This window comes from Tursiops truncatus, chromosome 2, assembly GCF_011762595.2.
Source record: "Tursiops truncatus isolate mTurTru1 chromosome 2, mTurTru1.mat.Y, whole genome shotgun sequence".
Lineage (NCBI taxonomy): Eukaryota > Metazoa > Chordata > Mammalia > Artiodactyla > Delphinidae > Tursiops > Tursiops truncatus.
The window spans coordinates 152,831,829-152,856,589 of NC_047035.1; the positions used below are offsets into that span (position 1 = coordinate 152,831,829).

The 24,761-nt window shown below is 37.8% G+C and overlaps 1 protein-coding gene across 3 annotated transcripts in view; it reads left to right on the forward strand.

Moving 5' to 3' along the window:
• The window catches only part of TAF3 (TATA-box binding protein associated factor 3), a 153,210-nt gene that overhangs the window by 17,673 nt on the left and 110,776 nt on the right, over positions 1-24,761 (forward strand). Inside the window, exon 2 of one of the 3 annotated variants that reach the window (XM_019933232.3) lies at positions 16,399-16,435. The exons of the other annotated variants lie outside the window; for them this stretch is intronic. The gene's annotated coding sequence lies outside the window, so the exon portion shown is untranslated. The remainder of the gene's footprint in view (positions 1-16,398; positions 16,436-24,761) is intronic. 3 annotated transcript variants of the gene reach the window in all.

Below are 24,761 nucleotides of genomic sequence, written 5' to 3' on the forward strand. Positions count from 1 at the left end.
AGTCCAGGTTGAAACAGAGCAGGGTTTATCCTTGGGCTCTTCCAGTGTTCTTCTTTTCCTTTCAGATTGACTCCTTCAGTGCAGTTACTTAAAAAAAAAAAAAAAAAATCACGTTTGGTAACATCTTATTTGATTCTTTCACTTGTGTGAATTTTTGCTTATTATTATTGTCCTTTGATATGGATTTTTACCTACAGCATAAGTTTTTAAATTAGGTTTTTTAAAAATATGGGTATCTTTTGCTTTGCATTCAGACTAGCAGAATCAGCCCTTAAGTAGAGGTGTATACATTTCACAATGGACAGTAAAAGTACCAGCACATGCTGATACGATAGACCACAGTTTATAGTGGACCCGGCCAAAATTCTCTTCCTTGTTGAAATTTTTTCCCTTTAATTTGTGTGGATTTATAAAAATCAGAGCACACCTCCAGTGTTATAATAAATAGTTTGTATGTTTCTAAATCAACAGAGTAATATCAAATGCCTTAGAAAAGTTAAGCATTTTGATATTTTACATACTACAACCACCAAATTTGTCTGTTTCTCCCTTCTAGGCATCCATGACAGAAAAAAATATTTTGTCCGTTTTTTATCAAATTTTAAAAATTTCAGAAGTTTAACATTTCTAATATCCACAGTTAGATTTCTTGGATTAAATTTCCCGTGTGTATGTGTGTGTGTGTGTGTGTGTGTGTGTGTGTGCGCGTGCGTGTAGGGAGGGAGGTTGAGGGGAGTAGGGAGATAGTTGTTACACAGCTGACTTGGGTTAAGACCCCAACATTAGTGTTTTTATTGTAGTTAGGATTTATTCTATCTTGCTTTGCTGAATTTGAATCTTATCTGGGACAGTGCAGTAATTGCGTTTTATTTAACTAATTATCTGCTATGGCTACATAGAGATTTTCTGTTTCAGAGAGAATAATATCAAGTTATTTGCTTCAATTTAAAGCGGTCATATATTTATCCTGTACCATCGGTGCTAAAGGCAAATTCAGAATCATTTTTTCATTTACTCATCAAATAGCTATGGAGAGTCTACTGTCAACCCGGCACGCTGCTTATTTCTGGAGATACAGAGGTGAACGAAAATAGAAAGTGCCAACTCTGCCTTCCTAGAGCTTCTAATCTATAGGAAAGAAGAAAGGTTAGACTAATATTTATAGATGATTCAAATTATTTGAGATGTTTACTTAGTGTGCTGTAAGGATGAGGGACTCGATGGCGGTTAAGTGGCCGACATAAGATGATTCCATGAGTAAATTCTCATGGTGAGGAGGAGGATGGCCTCGAGAGAGAAGACCTGGAAAAGAGCCTGGGTGCAGCTTAGTGTGACCACGCAAGGGGGAGCTGATGGGGCCTGAATTCTGACTGTGGTGAAGCGATCAGAGGAAGGACCGGATTGGAGAGGTGCTGAGTGGACAGGATTGGGTGGTAGATAAATTATAGAGAGTGTGTTAGAGAGAGGAACGGGGCTTCATGCTGGGGAGGCTGGGTGGTAATCTCAGCATCTAGGTGTCCTGATCTTAAACAGATTGGCCTGATCTGGGGATTAACCTTAGAATGGACTTTCTATCCCTCAGGCAATGCTCCAGCATAACCTGTATTTATTTTTTAAAAAGAGGAATCAGATAGAGTTCAAGATTAAATAATCCGGCATGAACCTGGGATGCCAAGCAGACTATGTTGTTTGTTAAGGGCAACAGATGCACTTGCTTTAAAAAAAAAAGGCCGGGTTTGCATATTGTTATCATTGTCATTTTTACTAGTTTAATTTTAGGGCACCTGCTTTGTGCCAGGCCCTGTGCTCCATGTTGGGGGTGCAAAGGCTCTCCTTTCATTGACCTCATGGTGTAATGAGGATTTTTGAAGATGGCCCTGTTTGTCATTGTAGGATACTGAATTAATATGCTTTGAGATTTTAGAACAGAAACTGTTCAAAAACACCTTACGTTAGTTTTGTTACTAAAAGATTAAATATCAACCTTCAGTTTATTAGTTTAGGGCTTAAAGTTATAGATAACGCTCGTGCTGTGATGCCTGTTGTTTGCTGTAGTCATGTGGTGTTTGACTGCCAAAAATTCTAGCTTGGTATTTCATTGGGGTTTGATGATTTAAAGCCTTTCTTTTTTTTTTTTTTTTTGCTTTCTCTACAATATTGTTATGTCTGCTTTTTCCTCTCCTAAGCCCCAGTTCCCACATTTGTAGAATGGAAATAGTAGCCTCCATAGGGTTGTTATTATAAGTGAATGAGGGAATTAACCAGTGGTCCAGTGGTTAGGACTCTATGCTTTCACTGCCATGGGCCCGGATTCAATCCCTGGTTGGGGAACTAAGATCCCACAAGCCACGTGGCGTGGCTGGAGAAAAAAAAAGTGAATGAGATTAATATCATCTATTATTGTAAGTCTTCAACTTGGTCTTTGAGAGCAGGACCACATTTACAATTTGTTCCTGAAAATCTCAGCACCAAGTATGATGGTTGTCATACCATTATACCCTGAAGAAACACTTACAGTACTGTAAATGTACACGTTGGTAATAACACCCAGTCTAATTCTTTCTGATGTGAAAATTCTGGCGGTGTGTGAAGTGCTCGGCACAGAGTAGGTTGTCATCTGCTAGGGTATTTTACTGCCTTCTGGTTGACGGACTATCCTGCCTTTCCTGTGTGAGCTGCACTGCCAGCCAGCTCAGGTCCACAGACTCACACCTGAAGACCACAGCATCACTCAGAATGTTACCTCGCTGGTTGGCTTTGAGAGAAATAGATTGAAGATGTGTGTGAATGTGCAAGTTGTTTGGGCCAGATCTTTGCAGCTATCTTTTATATTTCTGCATGTCTCTTTCATTGTTTTTTGGTGATAGACTTTAATTTTACTGATCCACTTTCAATAACTTGTAATCAACTTTTTCTAACCCTTAGACATATTTAAAATTTTATTTTACATAATACTTAAAGGTAGCTATTTGCATCTAATTTTACCACAGAAAAGAAGCAATACTTGCAATACTTTCTTTTTTGTGAGCCTTGTGATGTTACATTACAGTGTTGATTAATTGTTGATGGTTTGTGCTAATACACTGCCATGTGCACAATTAACGCGTTGATTGATTGTTTTTCCTGCATGTAATCAGACTTGGTTTAAAGTTATTATTCATTTTTATCAGGTATTATGTAGTAAAAATGTAATGTTTAAAATACGCTGCTAGTTCATAATGTTTAATTATCCACTTTATTCTTGCTGGAGACTTCAAGTTCTGCAGTCTAAATAGGAATATTGATTTCTTTTTTTACTGTGGAAGGGATTACAGTTCAGTAGGTGGCACTCTTTCCTTTTCTGTTAGTGTGAATATCCAATCAAATGCCAAGAAAAGTTTTTAAAGTCTTAAGAAAAAGCATACAACTTAACCATAGATGGCTTGTTTTAGAAAGAAAAACAGCAACATTGTTAATAATTTAGTGTCTCTGGAACTTTGCTAGAGCAGTTACATAGGAATATATTTAAAATTTATTTTCCTTAAGGAAACTTTTGCATCTAGACAAGAATTTGCTTTATCATTTAGCAAAGGCCTATGTTATCCTTTCTGAAACTCTGGATTTTCTTTTCAAAAATTTGAAATTATTATCCATGAGTATCTACTTTTCCCTGCGTGTTTTGATTTTTAAACATTATCTTCAAAGTCCCATTAGAAAATACTTTAAAAATGAACACTTTTTCCCCACTCTAACATAACAGTCTTCCTTATTTTTCAGTGTGCCCATCCCTTTTTCATTTATGAAGAGAATTTTTGGTTAATTGACATAGTTAATACAATTTTTAAACCCTTTTTAATTCAACAGTATTTATATTCTGCTTTTTTAAAAATAAATTTATTTATTTATTCATGTATTTAATTTTTGGCTGCATTGGGTCTTTGCTGCTGCACGCGGGCTTTCTCTAGTTGTGGTGAGCGGGGGCTACTCTTTGTTGCAGTGCACGGGCTTCTCACTGCCGTGGCTTCTCTTGTTGTGGAGCACGGGCTCTAGGTGCACGGGCTTCAGTAGTTGTGGCTCGCGGGCTCTAGAGCGCAGGCTCAGTAGTTGTGGCACACGGGCTTAGTTGCTTGTGGGATCTTCCCAGACCAGGGCTCGAACCCATGTTCCCTGCATTGGCAGGTGGATTCTTAACCACTGTGCCACCAGGGAAGCCCCTATATTCTGCTTTTTTAACTTAACATTTTTGTCACCTCTTTTCCTTGTTTCTGTGTATTTTATATTTACTCTTTTTTAAAGAATGTATCATAATTTACATAGCCATTGTCTTATTTTTAGAGACTTTTAATGTTTTTCAGTATTACAATGTTGCATCGAGTATCTTTGTGCACGTTTTTCTTTTATATTATTTCTTTATGATAAATTCCCAGGGTAGGAGTTTTTAGGTCAAAGATATAAACACATGTATGGTTTTTGACATGTATTACACATTGCTTTTCAAAAGAATTGTATCATTTTGCGATGCCATAATAAATTTGTGATTATACCAATATCCTAGAAGTCTCACTGGAATTGAATTTCAAAGTATATATTTACAAACTTAGGTTAAATACATTTGAGGGGGCATTTTGTTTTAAATTTTTTAGGTAAAAATTGGGAACTAAAACCAAAAATCTCCCACTGGAACATAACCACTATTATTACTGTGATGTAGTCCTCAAAGTAAGTGTGTGTGTGCGCCCTGTTAGTCGTGATAGGGTGTGTGTAAGCAACAGTGTGTTTTGAGTAGGGTGCGGGTATGGAGGTGCTGCAAGTGTGTTAAAGATTTTGATTTGTGGTACTTACTTAGTGAATATCTGTGAGTATATGCCTCATAGCAGTTAGGTGTTCAGCTACAGAGTGATGTTTGAGAGGTCTCATCTGAAATAAAAGATGAAGAATATTATTCCATGTTCCTAGATAGTCTTAAAACCATCATTTTATTTTATTTTATTTCTTGGCCACGCCACTCAGCTTGTGGGATTTTCAGTTCCCCGATCAGGGATAGAACCCGTGCCCCGGCAGTGACAGCTCGAAGTCCTAAGCACTGGGCCACAGGGAAGTCCCTATAGCCATAATTTTAAATGACTGTACGATAGGCCATCCCTTAGTCTTGAAGATTTAGGCCTCTTCTAAGTTCTAACTTACATGAATACCACTGCAATATATGCTTTCATTCATGCAGTTTTCTCAGTATTTCAGATTAGTTCTTATGATTGAATTTCGAAAGTTTAACTATTGAGTTAAAGACTATGGAAGTTAAAAGAATTTTAATGAAATTTCTCTTAAAATATTATATTAGTTTACAGTACTGCTAGTAATACTGAATACCCATTTTATTCCATCTTTCATTTAAAAGTGTTTCTAATTTAATAGATGGTTTTATTTACATTGAAAAATTTTTAATTTTTCTGGTATTAACATTTAACATAATTTGAGAAAAAGTATTCTTAACCTTCGGTGTATTGTTAGAGTTGATTGGCTCTAATTTTTTTTTTTTTTTTTTTTTTGCGGTATGCGGGCCTCTCACTGTTGTGGCCTCTCCCGTTGCGGAGCACAGGCTCCGGACGCGCAGGCTCAGCGGCCATGGCTCACGGGCCCAGCCGCTCCGCGGCACGTGGGATCTTCCCGGACCAGGGCGCGAACCCGTGTCCCCTGCATTGGCGGCGGACCACCAGGGAAGCCCGATTGGCTCTAATTTTGTTTTTGAGTTTTGAGCAGTTCTTACTGTCTGAAAGGATTGGCATTTCATGAGTTTTATTCGTTCTTAGATGCTGTCAAAGCACAAAGAGAAAATTTATTTAATTTTTTTAATTGAATAAAACTCGTTCTGCCTTGCCATTACCATATGGGTCTATTGCACCCTTTTATAAATCTAAGTTACATTATGGGATCTTATGGATCATATTTTCCTGTATCTTGAAACATCTTGCTATTTTCTCATCATAGGTATTATTTTATTATGACTCATCATTACTCATCAGTTATTCCCAAGTATGCTTTTAAAAAAAAGACTAATAAAATGGAAGAAGGATGAAATCACCTAGATAAGGATGATCCAATAGTGAAATAAATTGTCACCCTTCATTTTTCTAATTTTGGGACTTTTTTCTAATTCTATATTCTGTTTCAAGAATGTATGTAAGAAGATGGGAAACATCATTGTTCTAGCTTACTTTTAGGGTTAATTGAACATAGTTGAAAATGCAGAATTTTTCATTTTCCCCTCGTAATGGAAAAGAGAAAAAACTGACATTTCATAATTGTTAGACAAATCACAAATAAATGCAGAGATAGCAACATTTCTAGCCTTGTTTTCACTATCCTTTTATTCATATTTCTGTAAATTATACATAAAAATAGCTTAAAAATATGAAGGTTCCATTGAGCCCAGATGTCAAATGGTAATAGCTATTTTTCCTGATATACTGAGGGTGAAAGTAAAAATTATTTGTTGGATTTAATGGCACTATTACATTTTAACACTTCCTTTTTAGTGTGTAACCCTAATTATGTCTGACAGACACAATTGGGAATAGTTAGAAGGAAACAGTAGTTCTGGACCAATCAGCAATGGAATGGAAAACTCAGGAAGTCCCAGTGCCATGGTAAAGGAGAAAAACTCACTTTTCATTTCCTTTCATGTATGGTGTGTTCAGATTAACTTTAAAGGAGACTGAGGTGTAGGTTGGAAGATTTTGTCTGCAATTTTGTGTTACCTGTGTGTGGAGCCCATCTCAGCAGGCATCGCGTCGTCAACTCACAAACCTTGCCAAGTCCCCTGATAGTGGCTGGGTATCCTATTGCAAGTTAAATATGAAACAGGGATACACTTAGTTTTGCATTTAAAGGGTTTCTTAAAGTTCAACTTCAAGTGAAGCTGGTAGTGCCTTCATTTTTATTAAAGCTGGCTTTGTTGGGAAGGAAAGGATTGCCAGAACTGTCCTCTGTAGTATTACCAAAATTGCTTTGGGAAAAATTTTTTTAAATGGCATAGAATTCTATACCTTTACATATCTGTGCAGTAGACATTGTAAGTCTTCTTACAAATACTGTGCAATTGTCGAACCTGCCAAAGTGGTATTTAACCCACCGTGGCAGTAGAGCCTATCAGTAAACTCGTGTTTATAGTTTAACAAATATTAAATGTTTCAACAAATGTGTCATGGCAGCGGGTATTTTTTTTTTGAGACTTTATTTTTTCAACCTTTCTAAACTTTAACAGCAAAAAGGTGTAATGCATGGTGAGTTTATATCACACCTTGAGGGACAAGAGACTAAATGCTGGATTTGATGAAACTTGGTGAAAAACAGCAGCACTTAGATGCCCTGACTTAGGTGCCACACGCTCTTCTGAGGGCTTTACATATACTAACTCATTTAGTCCTCATCATAACCCTATGAATTAAGTGCTGTTATTGTCCTTATTCTGTAGATGAGCAGACTGAGGTGTAGGGATGGTAAACTTTTAAGATTACGCGTAATTGGGGGATCCAGGATTTGAATCCAGACAGTCTGACTCCAGAGGACTAGTTTTTTTTTTTTTAAGTTACTTGAGCTTTTTTGTGCTTAAATTGTATTAATGTGATATTTCCATTTATAAGGTTCAAAGATCCATAATGAAGATTTCCGATACTTTATGCCACTGGTTTCATCCTGTAGATCTTGGACTTATGGGAAGACTTGAGGTTATTGCCTGGGTCGTGTGAACTTATATTGCATAAAGCATTGTATGTAGGCTGAGTAAAAGCACTTACGTGAGCATACATGTAACTATATTTTAAATGAGTATAACAGTTGTGGTTAATAACATACAGTTTCATTTAGTTCATAGCTGTTTGTTATTATGTATTTCCCTAATTAACGTACACTAAAATTACAGCTGTATTGTTGTGGGCGTTCATGATATCCTTTGATGTTAAAAAAGGGGGCATTATTTAGTAGAAACGATTGGGAACCATCAAGTGACAGATTTCAGGATCCCCATGTCCTGATGAATCCTCTCTGTCTGGGCCAGGGTGAATTGCTCAGCCAACAACAACAACAAAACCCGGTGATATTTTCTATTCTCAGTGATGTAACTGTAGATTAAATGTTTATGGTGTTTTAGTTAAGAAGCACACTCGATGGTTACTACTCTTTTCATCGATTTCATTCATTTTATTTTGGAATTGTAGGGCAACTCTTGCTGTCAATTTGGGGAAGGCATGTGGGAAGCAAAATCCATACCATATGTAAATTTAAAGTTAAAAATGGATATTATTTAAAATATTGGCCTTGTAATACATATTCATTTATTGAATTCATTCAGCACATACTTACTGATCTCTGATTGTGTGTCCCAAGCTCTATTATGAACACAGAAAATACATGTGGGCAGAATGGACAATAGTCTTCGTCCTTATGGATTTTACACTTTAGTGGTTAGAATAGACAGGAAATAAAAATAACAAAAATAAGTAAATTGTATAGTATTCGTGGAAGGGGATAAGTACTATGAGAAAAAGTAGAGCATTATGAGGGGTAATGAAAATGCTAGGGTTGGGGAAGAAAGTTGCAATTAAAAATGTGGTAGTCAGGTAGATATCATTGAGAAAGGGACATCTGAGCAGAGACGTAAAGGAAGGGAAGGAGTTAGCCATGCAGGACATCTGGGGAAAGAGCCTTCAGCAGAGAAATCTAGTGCAAATCCCCCAAAAGGTCATGTGTCTGGTGTGTTTGACCTGGGGGTGAGCATGACTGGTACAGAGTGGTGATAGAGGGGCAGAGTGCTAGGAAAGGAGGTCGGGGTGGGGAACACCAGAAGGGATCATCCTGGGAGGCCTTGTGGTTGGAGTGTGCCTTTTATTTTTGGTAAGATGAATAGCTATTGAAGTATCAATATTTAAACATTTTTTATTATAGAAAAATTTCAAACACACAAAAGTAAACAGACTCCAATAATTAAATTCCATGTTTCCATTACCCAGCTTCAGTATCTACTCATGACTTGTCTTATTTTGTCTATACTCCCATTCATTTCTCCCCCTTCCATATTATTTTTATTTTTAACATCTTTATTGGAGTGTAATTGGTTCACAGTGTTGTGTTAGTTTCTGCTGTATAACAAAGTGAATCAGCTATACGTATACATATATCCCCATATCCCCTCCCTCTTGCACCTCCCTCCCACCCTCCCTATCCCACCCCTCTAGGTGGTCACAAAATACCTACCTGATCTCCCTGTGCTATGCAGCTGCTTCCCACTAGCTATTTTACATTTGGTAGCATATATATGTCAATGCTACTCTCTCACTTCGTCCCAGCTTACCCTTCCCTCTCCCCGTGTTCTCAAGTCCATTATCTACATCTGCGTTTTTATTCCTGTCCTGCCCCTAGGTTCATCAGAACCATTTTCCTTTTAGATTCCATATATATGTGTTAGCATACGGTATTTGTTTTTCTCTTTCTGACTTACTTCACTCTGTGTGATAGACTCTAGGTCCATACACCTCACTACAAATAACTCAGTCTTCCATATTATTTTGGTTTTTGGGGTTTTTTTTGCAGTACGCGGGCCTCTCACTGTTGTGGCCTCTCCCGTTGCGGAGCACAGGCTCCGGACGCGCAGGCTCAGCGGCCATGGCTCACGGGCCCAGCCGCTCCGCAGCATGTGGGATCCTCCCGGACCAGGGCACGAACCTGTGTCTCGTGCATCGGCAGGCGGACTCTCAACCACTGTGGCACCAGGGAAGCCCTTCCATATTATTTTGAAGAATATCCTTGACATCCTATCAATTTGCCCATAAATGTTTCAGGATATATCTCTAAAAGATAAGAACTAGTTTACAGCATAACTACAATAGTATTATCACACCCTCAGAACTAATAATAATTCTGTAATATCAAATAACCAGTCTTTTTTCAAATGTTTTGTCTCATAAATGTCATAAATGTTTATTAGATTATTATTTAATGTTTTTTTTGAATCAGGATCCAAATAACACATTGTCATTTGTTGATGTCTCTCTCTCCCTTCCTTTCTTTTATCTTTCTTTCCCTTTCACACTTGTATATTTGTTGAAGAAACTGGGTTGTTTGTCTTATAGAGTTTTTCACTCTGAATTTTGCTTATAGCATCCTAATGGTTTTGTTTTACATGGTCCTCTCTATATCATATAAATTGGTAGTTGGATCTAAAAGCTGGATCATTGTCAAGTTTGATTGTTTTGGCAACAATATTTCATATTGGGATGTCTAATTCCATCTGGGGACATGTCATTTGTGTGTGTGTGTGTGTGTGTGTGTGTGCGCGATTTAACAAATATTGAACCTTTAAATCAATAGAAGTTGCAAAATGATAACAAATTCTATCCCTCTTTCTTCTTTTGTTAGCTGAAGTACTTCTATAAGAAAAACTTCTGTTCATCTATTGTTTGTGTACCTAGTGATACAGTTTATATAGGATAGGCTAGATAAGTGTTTGATCTCTTTTCTTCATTCATCAGTGTTCAGAATAATGACTTGGTTCCCTGGCTTCTTCCATCGGTCACCAACTAGTTGTGCCTGTGTTTTCCTAAGTTCATTGTGAACTTTTTGTGAGCTCATGGGTTTAAACAAATGTGATGGGTGTCAGCCCGTGGCAGCTGTCATCCTTACTTGTATTCAGATTGTCCAGTCTTTGGCACATAGGGCCAGTGGTAGGCTGGAGCTGGCTCATACCCACCTGCAAGAGCCAATTGTTAAATATTCAGGAAACTTGTGGGTTGGTTGTTTAACATAGCCTTTATTAAAAATAAAATCCTATACACTTACAATTACCTAAATTGTATTAAATGCAAAGATACTCAAAATTTACCACATCCTGGTGACTTTACTCTCAAGGTTAAGTTTCTTGTATCTGTATAGTGGAACACTGTATGATTGTGTGCCACTGTATGCGTCCTCCCAGCTGCACATCCACAAACCTCACATTGGTAGTTTGAAATCAGCCATGGCAAGGGTAGTTACATCAAAGTGGTGGTGAAAAGTGTTGAAAATATAAATTCACTTCAAAATGTATACTGCCTGTAACCGTTCCACTGAATGGTACCAAAAAATGAAAACGTATTCTTCCAGGGTTCTAAAACGAGTCTATATGAATTACCTAAGAAGTTGCTCGCATAGTTGACAAACAAGTGAAGTTCTGACGTAAGCCCCAAGCCCCACTGACATACCTAGAGCTCCCAACTGTCTTTTTAGCTCCACTCTTAAACATGAGCAGATCACCAAGGATTCCCAGACAGTGGAGAAAGCTCCTAATGTGAAAGAGAACAAAACAAACAACAGAGCAACCTGGAGGACACGGAATCATGCAAGAGGAAAAGCTGGAAGTTGTTCTGTACTGATATCCGAAGAGAGTTAAAAGAACCTATTGTAATGGTGAAGCAGGAACAGACTACTACTTTGAAGAAGGAGATGGAGGAGAAGTAGAAGCAGCAGAAGCAGCATTCATTCTGAGACTGAAAGAGCGCTTGGAAATTTAAAATCATGGTATCAGGGAAAAAAAGAAAAAAAAACTCAGTAGAGAATTAGAAGATAAAGGTGAGGTAATCCTATAGAAAGCAGAACAAAAAAAGATTTTAAAAGAAAAAAGTTTTTTTTACAAATTACAGGACCAGTCCAGGAAGTCCAATATCCAAATGACAAAAGTTCCAGAAAAGAGGCCATGAAGCCACAACCAGCCCAGTAAAATTGAGCACCACTAGAGCCAGATTGTTGTCTTGAATTTATTTCTCTCTGAAAGCCAGGGCTCCTCAGAAAAATGGTTGTTTCCTAGTCTGGGGTCTTAGTTGCAGTACACAGGATGTTTCGTTGTGGCACGTGGGCTTCTCTCTAGTTGTGGTGCTCAGGCTCCAGAGTGCGTGGGCTCAGTAGTTGCAGTGCACACGGGCTTAGTTGCCCCGCAGCATGTGGGATCTTAGTTCCCAGACCAGGGATCGAACCCACGTCCCCTGCATTGGAAGGCAGATTCTTAACCACTGGACTACCAGGGAAGTTCCAAGCATTTATGACTTTTGTTTTTATATACTTTAATCAATTGCAAGCTTATAGGATCTGATTTTAATTAAATTAATTTAATTTTCTCCCTTTTTGTAATAGATGTATATCTGAAAAAAACGATGTCACTCAAGGGCTTCCCTGGTGGCGCAGTGGTTGGGAGTCCGCCTGCTGATGCAGGGGACGCGGGTTCGTGCCCCGGTCCGGGAGGATCCCACATGCCGCGGAGCGGCTGGGCCCGTGAGCCATGGCCGATGAGCCTGTGCATCCGGAGCCTGTGCTCCGCAACGGGAGAGGCCACAGCAGTGAGAGGCCCGCATACAGCAAAAATAAAAAAATAAAAAATAAAAAAAAAAAAACAAAACGATGTCACTCAAATTTTTAAAAATAGAATATAAAATACAGCCAAAATGCTCCCTACTTAAAGGATACTTGCCCCTAATCCTTTATAAAGTGATGAATCCTTCTGAAAAGCAAGTAGTGATCTCACTTCCAGATTAGCTCTTTGAGGGACATCTATCTATATATATAATTAAAACCCTAAAAACCAAGAGAACTCTCTTAAACTTTTAGCTCCCTGGAAGGAAGATGGATGGTGCCTTGTATTTAGAATATTATGATAACGATATTACAGTTCAATCACAAAAGACTATTAGGACTAGAAATCCCCCTGTTAATGTTCTAAAATTTCTTTTGAATTTACTTCTTAATGGAATCGAATCCGCTTCTCTTTTTGTTTGAGTAACGATCAGTGCAAGTAAGCACTTTGTTTCTAAGGTGATATTATTTGGTCATGCTGGTGCCTAAAATAAATGTGAAAGAAAGTAAGGAAGATAAAGGAAAAAACAAGGGTTAATTAAAATGCAGGATCTTCAGCAAGCCACACAAACTCCTTTCTGATGGTGTCTCTCCTATCACAGGTACATCATTTCATCCCATTAGCAAGTTAGAACTATTTCTCACCACTGCTCTCATAGGCGATCTGTGTAGGGGAAGGTTCTTTGGAATTGGAGGAGAAGCTGGCAGGATGCCTGCGGAATAGCAATGGGTACTCCCAGAGAGTCAGGGACTTGGTGCCGGAAAGTCTTTGGAACATTAAAGTAGACACTGGATAGTGTATTATTTGGGAGACTGTCACAGGACTCTACTCAGACTTGTTCTAAAGTTTTAAAAGGCATTTTGATTTTATGTTGCTTGAATTCTTCATCCTATTTGTGAGTTATTTCATGAAAGGGTAATTGTATTTTGATTTGAGGGAATAATGACTTTTTTCTTTCACACGGGTATAAATATCATCCAAGGAAAGCTCTTAGCTTTCTCGTAGCTTTCTTACATGATTATTTACCTCAGCATCTTAAGCGACGTTTTGTTAAGGTTAAGAAAGAAAACATAGGAGAAAATTAGAGAAGTTATGAAACTACTATTAGCTTTCTAAATTCATTAGGGCAATACTCTGATTTTCCACCGTACCACACCCCAGGGTCCTTTTCAACATTTCTGAAACATGTTTTTTTTCCTGCCAACCTTAGGGGTTTCTCAGAAACTTTATCTACCTGTCAGCTGAATTATTTGGGGGGAGGTGGGAGTAAGGACGAGTGGAATTTGAGGATTTATGGGGTTGACAGATTACGAATAGTTTTAAATGGCCTCAGTAGCATATTAACTGTTGAGCTCTGTTTTATTACAAATGGGGACGTGAGATCATATAACTCTCCCTTATAGCCTATCCCCTAGTAGAAGAACTACTCTTTCAAAATAGTAACTGACCTGGCTGTTAAAAACGGTCTTTCCCAAGGAATTTTAATGGTAGAATAGTAAGCTTTTCATCTTTATTCTAAAGCCACTAGTTTAAAAATCATCAAAGAAATGAGTGATATTACAAGGGATGTCCAGTACTTTTGTATAATTTGGACTTGGATTCTAGTTCCTTCCCTGAATTTTATATTTAGTTTTTTTTCCTGGCACTTGGTGCTTTAGAACCTCCTATATGATGTAATCATTTATGTCAGTGTCAACTGAAAAAAATACACAACCTGAAAGTTGAGAATTATGTTTTATCCAGCGAATTTTCTGAGGACTTAAGCCTGGAAGACAGCTTCTCAGGTCACTCTGAGGGACTGCTGCTAAGAGGCCAGGGAGGGGCCAGGATATACAGGAGTTTGGGGGAAAAAACCAGGGAGTGGGAACATCAAAAGATTAGTATTAATTAAAGAAAACCAGACATCTGAAGTTAAGGAATTTAGCACTTTTCTGTGTATGGGAAGATGCAAGAGCCTGTGTCTGGGCTCATTGAGATCGTTCCTTTGATAAGCACCTGAACTGTCTAGGACCAGTCTCCTGCTTTTCTCCAGCCTGAAGAACCCCCTCAGGGTGCACAGGGTGGCTGCAGTGGCTGGTGGCCTGCTGGCTGCAGCATCCTTTGTTTTACTGATACGGCAGGTGACGTTTTTCATCCACATCAGCCAAGCTACAATTAGTATCATTAACGAAGTTGATTTATTCTTGGATACATACTTAACTAGTTTTTCACGAGATCTGGTCATTCCTGACTAGTTAGGAAGACTCCAGGCTTTCTTATTCGAGTGTGGTGCAGACTGGAACACAGAACTGGGAGTCAGAAAGCTCTAACATTGACTCCCCAATTCCTAGCTGCATTATGTGGAACAAGTCTTAGGTTGTTAACTGAGTTCTGTCTTTTTGTTTGTTTTGACCCTCAAAGATACATCTGTCGTTAACTAGAAGTTACTGTAGGGTTGTTGTGGGTTTAATGCATATGACACACTTGGAAAAGTGCCTGGAACTAGTCAAGCACCCGACTCATTAATTGTTTTAATGTCACCTTCATCACCATCATCATCAGATCTGCTGGTACATTACAGGTTTTCTTTTTCACTTTTGTTTGTTTGCTTGTTTAGATCATCCAAGGTACTACCTTACTTTGTTACTTGTAGGACAAAAAAGTGAGAATGTGTGTGCAGAGTTGCGCCCCTTGCTCTGCGGCCTATCTGGGACCTGTTCTCTTCAGGGTGGAGAGAGGTGGAGAACTGGGTGTCCTCAAATAGGAAGGGCTGAGCCCTAAGCAGCCTCTTCCCCTGACTCCCCAGACAATGAAAACAGGCTGCTGTTACTGACTTTACAGACCCTTCCTTGTGGCTTCTGTTGATAATACTGTCTGACCAAAAATGGCCAAACCCTTCTAGCCCACTTGTTTCAAGAAATATGACAGCAAAATGCCAGCATTCGCACAAACTTTACTTAGTCGCTTATGGGTTGTTGTAATAAGACTTTGACCTGCTGTGCCTTCAGCCAACACTTGATCTTGAAGGCTTGGTCTATCAGATTTCAGACCAAGGCAGCATCACCCTGTTGCTGCAGCACTTGTGGCATCTGCTTTGTCAGTGGAGCCGGAAGTGGAGTTTCTGTGTTGACAGTTAGGAACTAGCCAACTTATTCTGAGCATCCACCGTGTGTGCTCATTGCCTCAAATACATCATCTATTTCATCCTCATAGCCACACTGCGCGGTAGGTCTTTAATCCTCATTTTAGAAGAAAAATTGAGCCCCAGAGAAGTTACATAATTTCTAAGATGGCAGAGCCAAGTTTGAAAGCCAGGTTTGTAGGACTCTCCGTGTATCTGTTTTTAATTGTTTCTTAATCTTTTATCAAACAAGTGTGAATGATAATTGGGGATGCATAGGGATTCTGAAAGTTATGTTCTTTTTCTCCTGTTGAACCTCGGTGACCTGAGGCTTGTTGGTGGGGATGACACCAGAGCCTTTGCTGTATGTGTGTATATATATGTTCTGTTTTCGTTTTTGTTTTGGCCATGCAGCGCAGCATGTGGGATCTTAGTTCTTTAATCAGGGATCGAACCTGCACCTCCTGCAGTGGAAGCATGGAGTCTTAACCACTGGACCACCAGGGAACTCCCTATGTGTGTATATGTGTGTATGTGAGTATGTGTGTATGTGAGTATGTGTGTGTATGTGAGTGTGTGTGTATGTGACTGTGTGTCCTACTTTACTCCTAGCATCCTTACCTTCAGGTCTTTAGTCACATGTCATGTTATTCTTGAGACCTTTCTGGAGCACCTTGTTGAAAATTGGAATCCTCTTCTATATGTACATATCCTGTCTTCAGATCTTGCTGTGTGGTTTCTGGGTTCCACGAGGGCAGCCGTGATTTCTGAAACACCTGACATGGGCTTTTCCTGCAGCCCATTCCAGATTGGGCTGCGAGAATAATGGGAACCCGTACTCCAACTTTCCCACTTCCTGACAGCATGTCCAGGGAGAGACTGTCTGCTGTTTACTGGCCTGGTCTCACCTCATTCATTCCTTCTCCCATGTCTTTGCCCTTGATAGAGACAAGAACTTGAGACCATCCTCAGCTGAGAATGAGGTAAGGAAACAGAAAGGGATTCACTTGTGTTTTGCTCCATTTTTTTTTCCTGTGGTGCATTATGGCTGCACTTTACATATTTTACCCATTTAGTTTGTCTGTCTGCCTCTACCAGAATGTAATCCGTAAGAAGGTGTTTTTGTCCCTTGTATTCACTGTTCCATTCCTAGCGTAGCCCCTGGTTTGTTGAACAAATGGCTGTCTCCTAGAGAATTTATTTTGTGACAATTATTGTGTATATTGCCCTAGCATTGTGGTTTTGTGTCTCCCCATCCATCTTTTACTAAATATAATGGCAGATACTTAGTCTAAATTCACCCTTTGAAATTTTATTTCAAGAAATGAATTCTTAAGTGTTTGAAGTTCGTTGTTTGAAAAACTTTGTTGATTTTTAAAAATCGTTGGTACAGTAGGGAGATATGATCCATGATGCAATAAAATACTGCTTTTTAAAAAATTAAATTGATTTATTACCTTTAAAAGTGTATATTAATTCCTATAACTAATTGATAACTAGTAAGAGCAAGTACACAGTGGACTAGTCATACTGCTGATAGCTCTATGCTGAGGCACCCTGGGGTGACACAGTGAGCTCACAGGGGTGTGCGGGGTACCATAGGATATTTTAAAGTTTCAAGGGAAAAACAAAGATACTTATACTGTGGGACACTTGCAAACTACTAGCTCAAGGTACTTTATAGTTTTAACATTAGATGACGCTAAATTCTTCTTAATGATGTCATGTATTTACAAAACTAGATTTTTAGTGGTTGCTGTAATTAAAAACCAAGAACTGTATGAAAACCACTGTAAAACAGCTGAGGGTGGCTGGGTCCAGTCTGCAAGGTTAGAGAAGTTGTGCAGGACTGACAGACACACAGCCAGTTAGAAGTGACTGGGTTATTTAAGACTAAAAAACAAGTTCTAAAAGAATGTATGTTATTCGATTTAAATAGCTACTAGGTTGTTAGGATGTAAGTACTAACTATTGGTACTTAACAAATGGAATGGTTCTGTACTTCTGTTGGCTTTGGTGGACTGTGAAAAAATTACTGAGACTTGCTAAGGGCTCTATGAACTGAAAAAGTTTGGATACCTCTGGACTAGTCTGGGAAGAGGTAGTGATGCCATCAGCAAGTTTTTTTTGGTTGTTGTTTTTTGTTTTTGTTTTGTGGAGGAAGCAATGGAGAGATTGTATAAGAAGCTTGAAGAATTTAAACAATGGATTAGATTTAACCAGAGGTCCCTATCAACCTTAGTTTCTATAGTCCTATGAACATTTCATATATATATATGAATTTATATATAAATAATGTTTATATTATATATTATAGTTATTATATTATTGTATTTTAACAATTTGTATTATATATTTTATTTTAAATACGTTTAAATATTTACATTATAATATAATATGTGTAATAAATTTATGTGTATGAATTTATTAAGCTTTGGTTTAAATCTTAAGTTAATCTTTGGTTTAGTGAACTTTTTCCAAGGAGTTTTACTGTAAAACTGTTCTAGAATCATTTGTAGTTAGCAAACATATGGAAGCCATGTAGATCTTTAGGTCACTATTGGATTCCTTCAGCCAGGTTTGTGCTTTTGTCTTTGGAAAGGTTTTGCTCTGATCAAGCACTCAAATTTCCGTATCCCAGATAAGGCATTGCTAGTGCTGATGTTTTTAAATGGAAAGCTTCTATCTACCTATTTTGAAAGTAGTCTTAGAGGTTTAGAACTGAGAAATTGAAATGACCTGTTAGGTTATTTTGCCCCATACCAATCACAGCCTCTTTCTCCTTCCAAAGTAATCTCTACATTGATTTTTGATTACACATTGGAATTATTTTATAAGGAGACACTTCCTCTCATACTATTTGGTTACCTAATGGGATAGTATAAAATAAAAGTCAGGATAAATGCTTGCTTTTTTTTTTTTTTAAATATACTCTGTTTTCAGGTTGACAGAGTGATTCATTGTTACCTATGAGGTACCAATTACATTTTATTTTATTGTGAGCTCATTGATTTAACCATATATAATGGATTTTAATTCATTTAAGTTCTTATCCTTACTGGAGCCCAGTAGCCCAATCTTTTGCTAGCAGAAGGCTCTTTATATTTGCTACTTATTCCTTCTGACATATCCTAGGGATTTGTGATAGGTTCCTTGCTGTCTGATATGTTAAAATGCTACAGGCTCTTAGGGTAGGTCTCAATTGACTTCCATGTCTCTTGAGTATGGATCAGATTTGCATACATCTAATAATTTTTTATTATTTTCTTGACTGTGTTAATGATCCTTTGTAGAGTATGGATTCTGTTATCCTTTGAAGAGTGTTGATTTTTTGTTTCAGCAGGAAGTTAACTTGGTTCAACTCAAACTCCAAACTGTCTCTCTTGTATGTTGGGCAACAGCTGAAATCTGTTTAGTGTTTGATTTTTCCCCCTGGATTATTGTCTTAACTTTTTTTCCAGCTTAATTGAGGTATAATTGATGTGCACTATGCTTCACAAGTTTAAAGTATACATTCTGATAAGTTTTGACCTATGTGTATACTTGTGAAATCACTGTCACAGTCAAAATAATGAACATGCCCATCTCCTCCAAAAGTTGCCTTAAGCGCTTTGTAAACCATGTCTCTTCTGTCCTCCCTAACTCCCTCCCCAGGCAACCAGTGATCTGCTTTCTGTCACTGTAGGGTAACTTTGCATTTTCAAGAATTTTATATAAGTAAAATCATAATATATACTATTTTTCTGACTTTTTTCACTCAGCATAATTATTTTGAGATTCACCTATTTTTTGGCAAATATTCATAATTTACTCCTTCTTATTGCTGAGTAGTAGTATTCTGTTATGTGGACATATCACAGCTTGTTTACCCATTCACCTATTCATAGACATTTGGGTTGTTTCCTGTTTTGGACTATTTTACATAAAGTCGCCAGGAGCATTTATGCTTTCGTTTTTCTTGGTTAAATACCCAGGAGTCGAATGGCTGTGAGTAATAAACTGTTCTTCATCTCTGAGCTGGGAGTCTGGTGTCATCTACCAAAATCCATGAAACTGTGGCAGACTAACTTTTTAGGCTGAAAGTAGAGTAGCATTTCAGATGCTTTATAGTACTTGACACTAGATTCTTTACAATTCCATATAAAAGTTAGGACAAGCCTATAAATTTCTACATGAATGACTCTTGGAATTTATATTGGGACTGCATCCCATCTACAGACCAATTTGGAGAGAACTGAAATCTTAACACTATTGAGTCTTCTGATCAATGGACATGGGATAACTCTCCATTTATTTAGACCTTCTGTAATTTTTCTCAGCAGTGTTTTATAGTTTTTGGTGTACAGCTCTTAAACATATTTTGTAAACTTGTATTTACAAAAATAAATGAGTATTTTACATATTTGATGCTGTTTTACAATACATGGGATTAAAAAAAGACTTTATTTTTTAAAATAGTTTTAGGTTCACAGCAAAATTGAGCAGAAAGTACAGAGTTGCCAGTTGTCATCTGGGGAAGGCTTGTCTGACATGTGCTGTTCTGCCATTACTGGAAGCTGAACTCCAATCACCAATTTTTCTCTTGGGAAATGGTATTTCAGAACCACAGTCTAAGGCTCTGGAATGTTCCTTGCTGTTGGGTTAGCCTGTCACTAATGGTCTTTTCCTTTTTAAAATCATTTGTTCTTTTTACTTATACACTCAAAAGGATTTTTTTCTTTTTCCTAAAAAGTCTACAGATTTTATCAGAATATCTTGGCATTGGTTGTTCTGGTTGATGTTCTCAGGTACATTGTGTCCTCTTTCAATATGTAGTTAAAATCTTCAGGAAAATTTTCTTGAAGTATTTCCTTCGTGTTTGTTCTATTCCTTTAGTTGGGTTTTCTTTTTCAGGACTTACCGTTAGCTATGTGTTGGGGCTTTTATGCCTTTCACCAATATTTGTCTTTTCTTTTTAATTCTTTCTAATCTTTTAATTTTGATTTATAGAATTTTCCTTTTCACTTTTATTTCTCTTCAGGCATTACTGGGTTTATTTGCTCTTTTGCTTTTTCTAGTTTCGTCTTTGTTTCTAAAATGTTTTTCTATCACCTCATTTCTGAATTTTTCTAATTCTCATTTATGCATTTTTCATAGCTTATATAATTTTCCAAGTGTTCTTTAGCTTGTTTTTAAATAGTATGTTTCAGTGCTGAACAATTTCTGTTTTTTGCCATGTGTTTTTCAGTTTTGCTTTCATTTTTGATGGAGTGTTAATCTGTTTCTCCTTTTTTCACATAGTAACTTAGTTTGGGTTTTGACCTTGATAGTTCTCCGATGACCTTTTTTTTTTCTTAACATCTTCATTGGAGTATAATTGCTTTACAATAGTGTGTTAGTTTCTGCTGTATAACAAAGTGAATCAGCTATACATATATGTATATACCCATTTCTCTGCCCTCTTGCGTCTCCCTCCCACCCTCCCTATCCCACCCCTCTAGGTGGTCACAAAGCACCGAGCTGATCTCCCTGTACTATGCGGCTGCTTCCCACTAGCTATCTGTTTTACGTTTGGTAGTGTATATATGTCCATGCCACTCTCTCACTTCATCCCAGCTTACCCTTCCCACTCCCCGTGTCCCCAAGTCCATTCTCTACATCTGTATCTTTATTCCTGTCCTGCCCCTAGGTTTTTCAGAACTTTTTTTTTTTAATTCCATATATATGTGTTAGCATACGGTATTTATTTTTCTCTTTCTGACTTACTTCACTCTGTATAACAGAATCTGGGTCCATCTTGCTCACTACAGGTAAGTCAGTTTCGTTTCTTTTTATGGCTGAGTAATATTCCATTGAATATATATGCCACATCTTCTTTATCCATTCATCTGCTGATGGACACTTAGGTTGCTTCCATGTCCTGGCTATTGTAAATAGTGCTGCAGTGAACATTGTGGTACATGACTCTTTTTGAATTATGGTTTTCTCAGGGTATATGCCCAGGAGTGAGATTGCTGGGTCATATAGTAGTTCTATTTTTAGTTTTTTAAGGAACCTCCATACTGTTCTCCATAGTGGCTATATCAATTTACATTCTCACCAACAGTGCAAGAGGGTTCCCTTTTCTCCACACCCTCTCCAGCATTTATTGTTTGTAGATTTTTTGATGATGGCCATTCTGACCGGTGTGAGGTGATCCCTCATTGTAGTTTTGATTTACATTTCTCTAATGATTAATGATGTTGAGCATCCTTTCATGTGTTTGTTGGTAATCCGTATGTCTTCTTTGGAGAAATGTCTATTTAGATCTTCTCCCCATTTTTGGATTGGGTTGTTTGTTTTTTTAATATTGAGCTGCATGAGCTGCTTATATATTTTGAAGATTAATCCTTTGTCAGTTGCTTCGTTTGCAAATATTTTCTCCCATTCTGAGGGTTGTCTTTTCGTCTTGTTTATGGTTTCCTTTGCTGTGCAAAAGCTTTTAAGTTTCATTAGGTCCCATTTGTTTATTTTTGTTTTTATTTCCATTTCTCTAGGAGGTGGGTCAAAAAGGATCTTGCTGTGATGTATGTCATAGAGTGTTCCACCTGTGTTTTCCTCTAAGAGTTTTATAGTGTCTGGCCTTACATTTAGGTCTTTAACCCATTCTGAGTTTATTTTTGTGTATGGTGTTTAGGGAGTGTTCTAATTTCATTCTTTTACATGTAGCTGTCCAGTTTTCCCAGCATCACTTATTAAAGAGGCTGTCTTTTCTCTATTGTATATTCTTGCCTTCTTTATCAAAGATAAGGTGACCATACGTGCATGGGTTTATCCCTGGGTTTTCTATCCTGTTCCTTCGATCTATATTTCTGTTTTTGTGCCAGTACCGTACTGTCTTGATTACTGTAGCTTTGTAGTATAGTCTGAAGTCAGGGAGCCTGATTCCTCCAGCTCCGTTTTTCTTTCTCAAGATTGCTTTGGCTATTCAGGGTCTTTTGTGTTTCCATACAAATTGTGAAATTTTTTGTTCTAGTTCTGTGAAAAATGCCATTGGTAGTTTGATAGGGATTGCATTGAATCTGTAGATTGTTTTGGGTAGTATAATCATTTTCACAATGTTGATTCTTCCAATCCAAGAACATGGTATATCTCTCCATCTGTTTGTATCATCTTTAATTCTTTCACCAGTGTCTTATAGTTTTCTGCATACAGATCTTTTGTCTCCTTAGGTAGGTTTATTCCTAGGTATTTTATTCTTTTTGTTCCACTGGTAAATGGAGTGTTTCCTTAATTTCACTTTCAGATTTTTCATCATTAGTGTATAGGAATGCAAGAGATTTCTGTGCATTAATTTTGTATCCTGCTCCTTTACCAAATTCATGGATTAGCTCTAGTAGTTTTCTGGTAGCATCTTCAGGATTCTCTGTGTATAGTATCATGTCCTCTGCAAACAGTGACAGTTTTACTTCTTCTTTTCCAATTTGGATTCCTTTTATTTCTTTTTCTTCCCTGATTCCTGTGGCTAAAACTTCCAAAACTATGTTGAATAATAGTGGTGAGAGCGGGCAACCTTGTCTTGCTCCTGATCTTAGTGGAAATGGTTTCAGGTTTTCACCATTGAGAATGATGTTTGCTGTGGGTTTGCCATATATGGCCTTTATTATGTTGAGGTAAGTTCCCTCTATGCCTACTTTCTGGAGGGTTCTTATCATAAATGGGTGTTGAATTTTGTCGAAAGCATTTTCTGCATCTGTTGAGATTATCATATGGTTTTTCTCCTTCAATTTGTTAATATGGTGTATCACATTGATTGATTTGCGTATATTGAAGAATCCTTGCATTCCTGGGATAAACCCCACTTGATCATGGTGTATGATCCTTTTAATGTGCTGTTGGATTCTGTTTGCTAGTATATTGTTGAGGATATTTGCATCTATGTTCATCAGTGATATTGGCCTGTAGTGTTCTTTTTTTGCGATATCTTTGTCTGGTTTTGGTATCAGGGTGATGGTGGCCTCATAGAATGAGTTTGGGAGTGTTCCTCCCTCTGCTATATTTTGGAGGAATTTGAGAAGGATTAGGTGTTAGCTCTTCTCTAAATGTTTGATAGAATTTGCCTGTGAAGCCATGTGGTCCTGGGCTTTTGTTTGTTGGAAGATTTTTAATCACAGTTTCAATTTCAGTGCTTGTGATTGGTCTGTTCATATTTTCTATTTCTTCCTGCTTTGGTCTCAGAAGGTTGTGCTTTTCTAAGAATTTGTTCATTTCTTCCAGGTTGTCCATTTTATTGGCATATAGTTGCTTGTTGTAATCTCTCATGATCCTTTGTATTTCTGCCATGTCAGTTGTTAATTCTCCTTTTTCATTTCTAATTCTATTGATTTGAGTCTTCTCCCTGTTTTTCTTGGTGAGTCTGGCTAATGGTTTATCAGTTTTGCTTATCTTCTCAAAGAACCAGCTTTTAGTTTTATTGATCTTTGCTATCGTTTCCTTCATTTCTTTTTCATTTATTTCTGATCTGATATTTATGATATCTTTCCTTCTGCTAACTTTGGGGCTTTTTCGTTCTTCTTTCTCTGTGTGCTTTAGGTGTAAGGTTAGGTTGTTTATTTGCGACGTTTCTTATTTCCTGAGGTAGGATTGTATTGCTATAAACTTCCCTGTTAGAACTGCTTTTCTGGTGCTCATTTTTGTTGAGGTTAGTTTTCTTGAACTTTTAGGAGAGGGCTTGGTTCAGATAGCTTTTCTGTCTTCCCAGAGCTCCCTCTTTTGGCCTCTGCATGTAGTGTTAAAATATACTGCAAATTGATTTCTGAGGTCATCTGGCTGCTTCTCCTCGTCCACTTTGTATGACTTCATCCTTCTTTCATCCCTGTTGTCCCTGTTCTGTGTCAGTTCTGGTACCCGTCCCAGGGTTTTCTCCTGCTTATGGAGCCCTGTTGTGGGAGGGTGCCCTGGCCTTCACCAGCCCCTTTCAGACTTCACCCAGAGACTCATCTGGTTTGGAGCGGCCAGTACCTCTGCAGTTTTAGCCACTGTTCTCAAAGTGGCCCCTGCACTTTCCTGTGAATGTCTGTGGGTTATTATTAAGGTTCTTCTCTTCTCAGGTCAAGTCCATGGCTCTGTTGCTTCTACTTTTTTCATAATGTCCTGATGATAGACAGGTCATGTGTCTCTTGTTTTTTTTGTCCACAACTGGTTGTATATTGGACTTGTTGGGGATACCTTATCCCTTAGTTTTGTTGTAAATATTATCTATGGGTTTCTGATTTTGTATCTCATTGTCCTGCTTTTATCATATGGAGATTCAGAGAGATCCAAAAATTATGCTGCTACTGCTTACCACCA